This window comes from Camelus dromedarius, chromosome 4 (genome assembly GCF_036321535.1).
Source record: "Camelus dromedarius isolate mCamDro1 chromosome 4, mCamDro1.pat, whole genome shotgun sequence".
In the NCBI taxonomy this organism is placed as follows: domain Eukaryota; kingdom Metazoa; phylum Chordata; class Mammalia; order Artiodactyla; family Camelidae; genus Camelus; species Camelus dromedarius.
Genome location: NC_087439.1, coordinates 36418008 through 36423554, shown reverse-complemented (window position 1 = coordinate 36423554; position 5547 = coordinate 36418008). Strand labels below are relative to the sequence as shown.

The window sequence follows — 5547 nt, the reverse complement described above, 5'->3', positions numbered from 1 at the left end:
GAAATCTTTGCTTCCAGTGCTCCTGCCAATGCCATTTAAATAACTCACCTTCTATTTGTATCAAACAAGCCTATGTTTTCTGTGCGCAGTTACCTTACTTTTACTCATACTCTGTTTATTGATGATTCCTGTGTTATGGTATCTGTGCAAAACTTTCTCATCTCTGGTGTCTTGTAGCTTTTTCTGTTATAACAACAGCTAATTTGTATTTCTCATGAAATGTTTCTGAGATAATCTAATTAGCTACCTAATCACCATCATTCCTGTTTGGGCAGATCTGTTTTTCCAGGCCATCCCATATATCTCAGCCCGTTAGCTTGGCTGCCCTTGAGTCAAGTAACCATTTCTGAAAATCAGCTGTGGGCTCGGGGTGAGGAATGGGGGAAATACCATCAAACCCTGTCTGAGGAACCACCCAGGGCTACTTTTCTACCATGAGGCTATTGATACGGCAAATATTCAGAGATATGACGAGCCCTTTACAGCGATTTTCCCATAGACACTCAAAACTTAGAGTCTCACTCAATGACCAACTTGAAAAGTGGAAATAATTTGATATCTTCCACCTATTCCATAGGATTGTTATGAAAATGAAAGAAAATATTGTAAGTTACAAAGCACTACATGCTGTGAAACAACTAGCAAAACCCCTGGCTTATAACAGACGCTCCATCGACAGTGGTGTAACAGGATGCTGCAAAGTGCCCAGTACCAAAATGGGCGATTCAGCCCAGTGCTGAGAACTACAGCACGAAGCACCACTCGTCCTTAGTCCAGGGCACTGCTGGGCACTGGGGCTGCCAGCCGGGCGTGCTGACAGTGCCTGTCAGAAGAGCAAGCAAGTCTGCTGTCATTCCTGCCTGGAAGGCCTGAGAACAAGAAGTGGGGGACTTTTGGTGGCAGGATGCAGAGTTCCTAAGAAGAGACTGTTCCCTCTTCTCGCCAACCTGGGAAGAGGATCAAAGGTGCTTCCTCTTCCTGAAGCACAGGGAGGGAAGCTTCATGTATGTGTGTGTGTGTGTGTGTGTGTGTGTGCATGTAACCACATCCATTCCTGCTCACTGAGTCAGGGACATGTGAGAGTGTCTCTAGTGTGAAGCTGCCAGTGCTGGAACTAGCAGAGATCCTGCTGACACCCCGTATGGAGAAAGGGGTGGGAGAGGGATGATGGAGCTGAGAAAGAACAGATGGTCTTCTTTTAAAAAAAGTTTCCCCTGAAGCTAAAATTTTTAATTAAGAAGGCTATTATTTTTCCTTCTTAAAAACCCCTTTTTATGGTAAAATATAGCACACAGACAGAAAAAAATTAAATGTGTAGCTTAATGAGTTATCAAGGCAATGTATGTGTAACTATCACTAAGGTCAATAAAAAACACATTGTTAGCACCCCAGCAGTCTCCACCTGTGTCTTTTTAAAATCAGAAAACCCCACTCCCCCAAAAGATAACCATGACTTGACTTTTATAACAATTACACTCTTTCTCTTTTTAAAAGAAAAAACTTTTTTTCAACTAAGCATGCATCCCAAAGCACTATACTTCAATATCACTTGTTTGGGGAATTTATACAAAGGGAATCATACAGCATGAATATACATCATTTTGTCTATCCACGCTACTGTTGATGGACATTTGGTTTGTTTCCAGTTCAGGGCTATCACTAACATGCTGCTATAGCCATTCTTGTACATGATTCCTGGTGTGTGTGTGTACATCTCTCTGGGATGTATACCTAGGAGTGGAATTGTTGGGTGATAGAGTATGTGAATTCTCAAATTGACTATGGAATGTTTTCCATGTGGATTTCCAATGTACATTCTTACCAGCAGTTTAGGAGAATTCTCCATGTTCCACATCTACAATGATAATTCTTCATTTTTTAAAAAGTATTTGTTTTGGCAGGGGGTGGTAATTAGATTGATTTATTTACTTATTTTTAGAGGAGGCACTGGGGATTGAACCCAGGATCTTATGCATGCTAAGCATGCACCCTACCACTTGAGCTATATCCTCCTCCGATAATTCTTCATCCTGAGACAATGTCCGTCTGTATGAAAAAGCCCTTTTTAAAAAAATGATAAAAATGATAATGGTAGAATTAACAGATTACTCTTTTTTTAGTGACTTTACATGGCAAAATGAAGATCTAGTTGTTCTATTTAGGCCTTGTTTTTCCCCTTAAAATTCTATTGGACCATGACATCCCAAATGCTAGAAACCATTGTCTCACATAACATGATATAGATTATCCCTACTTGCTGTTTTAACATCAAAAACCACTTGATACGTGTAATAGCCAACCTCCAAGATGGCTCCCAGAAACCAACTCTCTTGGTATTGATACCTTTGTGTAGACTTTGCACAATGAATAATGGCTGATTTCGTGACCAATGGAAGTGTCAGTGTATGAATTCACAAGCTAGGTCATAAAAGACATTGCTGCTTCATTGTTGGTATTTTGGATCAATTACTCTGGGGAAGTCAGCCACCATGCTGTGAGGATGCTGAAGCAGCCCTGTGAACAGGCTCACACTGAAAAGACCATTTACCAAGACCAACTTGCTAACCAATGAGTGAGCCACCTTGAACAAACTTCAGCCTCAGTCAAGCCTTCAGATGATTTTAGTCCTTTAGACTGAATTTTCCAGCTAGACCTCAGAAAACATAGGGACAGGCAATTCCCCAGTGCCCTGTCTGAATTCCTGATGCACAGAAACCGTGAGATAACTAACACATGATTATTGTTGGTTTAAGCCACCAAATTTGGGGAGAATTTGTTACACAACAAGAGATAATTAACACATATGACCACCAAGAAAGTGTCCTTGCCAAAAATTTGAACCTGCATCTGATAATGCCTCTGTATTTAATGACAAGTTTAGAAGAAGTAGAAGTGACAAAGGAACATGTTAAATAGTGCACCACAGAGTTGCAATTAGCAAAATCCAGAATATAGGAAATTCTACAGCACACATGACCCAATTTCTTCAGCCAGTAAATTAGAAAAAAAAAAAAAAAAGATGAGAAGGGGAACCTATAAATCAAAAGGGATTTTCAAGGTATGGTCGATTGTATTACTCCCAGTATTTGCTGCCTTCTCCTGTGGGAGAATTATACATCTCTTTTCCCTTCTGACATCAGCTTTGGCCATGTGATTTTCTTTGACCAGTGAAATGTGATCAGATGTGATGGTTGCTACTTCTGAGCAGAAGTTTTAAAAGTCATTGTGTTTCAATCATTCCTCATTTCCATCTGCCAGGAAGTGGGTGTATCCCAAATAGGGACTGTTTCTTCAGCCCATGGCCAAGAATGAAGAGGATGCAGAGATGACTCACAATGGAAATTCACCTGAGCAGGAAATAAACCCAATTTGTCGTTAAACCATTGGGATTTTGGAGTTGGTTGCTACCACAGTATAACCTAATGTAATCTGATTCATGCAAGATACATTTCAATCAAATAGAAAACCTTGTTAGGATTCCAATTTATGAAAAAATTCTGGAAATTTGAATATGGACTAGATATTTAATGATAATTAAGCACTGCTATTTAGTTTTTAGGTGGGTTTATGGTACTGCAGTTATGTTTAAAACAACAAAGAGTTCTTTTATTTTAGACACATGGTCCGGGGGAAGGGAAGGTAGGTAGGAATGTAGATTGGTCATGAGTTGATCACTGCTGAGCTGGGGGGTGAGTACATGCCAGGTTTTCACTCTTCTTTCTACTTTTGTTAATGTTTGGAAATGTCCATAATAAAAAGTTTTTAAAAAGTAGTCTATTGAGTCCCAGAGTTTTCCCCTAACTCCCAAGGGGTTACAGAAAATATGGGAGCTGAGAGGATGGAGCTGATCAATTAAGGTTAGTGAGTAAGGACATAAGGGAGGTGTTTGGATTGGGTCTCAGGAATAAGACATCAGAGCTAATTTTCAGTAAGAAAGATGTTTCTTCAGGAGCATTATATCAGGTTAGAGCGATATCAGGGTAAGACCTAGAGCACTGGGGATGGGTGTGGACTTCTGGAGCTATTGGCTTCCACCTCAAGTGTAAAAGGGGACGGGTGTGGCTTAAGCAGAACTGTTATCTCTTCTCTATTAGCTCAAATCAAACGTAGTATCTGTCTTACAAAGTAAAGCACCTGATGTATTTTTTTATCTGTGTTCTGGGAATTAAATTAATGTTTGGAATTAGGAGATGGATTGGGTGCTTACTCTATCCGCTCCACGCCTCAACTTGGAATTGCACTACTTCCAGGAATAGTACACTCCTTCTGAGTTAATGACAGATTGTTTTCTATTGTTCCCCTTTTCTCCTACAAAGTGTTCTAATTCACTCTTTTTTTTTTTCCCCTCTAATTCACTCTTAATGAGGCTCCAGACTGCATTTCCACTGTTTGTACTGCAAGGATAGGATTTCCTGTAAGTGGAGTAGACAAAGTAGCTGAGCTTGAGCCATCCTGCCAGAATTTTGGACAAGAGGACCCCTTGGGCTGAGGGAGAGAAGAGGCTGAGCCTAAGATAGGCCCTGTGTCAGGAGACTGTGTGCTAGGGACATGTGACTCAGGGAGGGCCAACCTGGGCAGCTATAGAGGAGGAAGAAAATCTGTTGGTATTGGAGAGGCAGCAGCAACCTCGGTGGGAGCACCCACCCTGTCCAAAGGAGCCAAGTAAGGAGATCTCATTCCATCCTCCAAACCTAGGGTGGTCCCGTGTGGGAAAGAGAAGACGCAGGTGTGAGAGCAGACACATCTCCCACCCCCACTTCCACTAGATTGACACTGAAGTTTTGTATTGTTTTGTTTTTGATATTTAAGTTTAAAAATGAACAGGGCTGAGCACAGAGATGAGGCTGGGAAGTTGTGGAATTATAGAGATATCACTGAGTTAAGGCAGTTCACCGACCAGAGTAAAGAAAGGATTCTACCAGAGGAGGCTGGGTGCAGGTAAACAGCTTCATGTTTACACCCCAATGAATTGCTACACCTTAATAATCACAGGGTTCCTTCATTTCCCCTAACAACACAACAAAAAACAAAACCACAAAAGGTTCAGGCTTTTAGTGATACACCATCCACTTCAAACTAGACAAAGCTTGTCTTCCACAATTGCCCTTCTTAAACTTTCCTTCCTTCTGCCTTCTCTCCCTTACCCTGCAGAAAATCTGTGCCCTCCTGCTGCTCTCTGTGCAATTAACTAGAGCCGAATGTATGCACCATCAAGAACACTAAAAGTAAGTATCTGTATTTTCTTTTAATATTTTGCTTACTGTGACCAAATTTAAGTTCAATTTCAAAAGCAAGTGGGTGAGGTGTGGCCTAAATAAACATGTCAGTGAACTCTGTCCTATCATTTTTGGCTGCGTGGCTTTTGTACCGTAAACCAAAGTTTTCTACAGACAGCAAAGGTTGAAAAGATCTTCCGTGGTAATACACTGATATTTAAGTTCTGAAATTCTACTTGCTTCATCAAAAGTCTACCCACTGAAAACTGTTTCCCACTGATAATCCTGGAATTAAGGTCTAGTTAGTGCCTGAGTCGCACATAGGATCACT

The 5547-nt window shown here is 40.9% G+C and overlaps 1 non-coding gene across 1 annotated transcript; it reads left to right on the top strand.

The window, feature by feature from the left end:
- The first annotated feature begins 4078 nt into the window (after positions 1–4078).
- Positions 4079–4266, top strand: LOC116153188 (U2 spliceosomal RNA). Its single transcript, XR_004136980.1, has one exon. It is a non-coding gene; the product is annotated as a U2 spliceosomal RNA (small nuclear RNA).
- The last annotated feature ends 1281 nt before the right edge of the window (positions 4267–5547 follow it).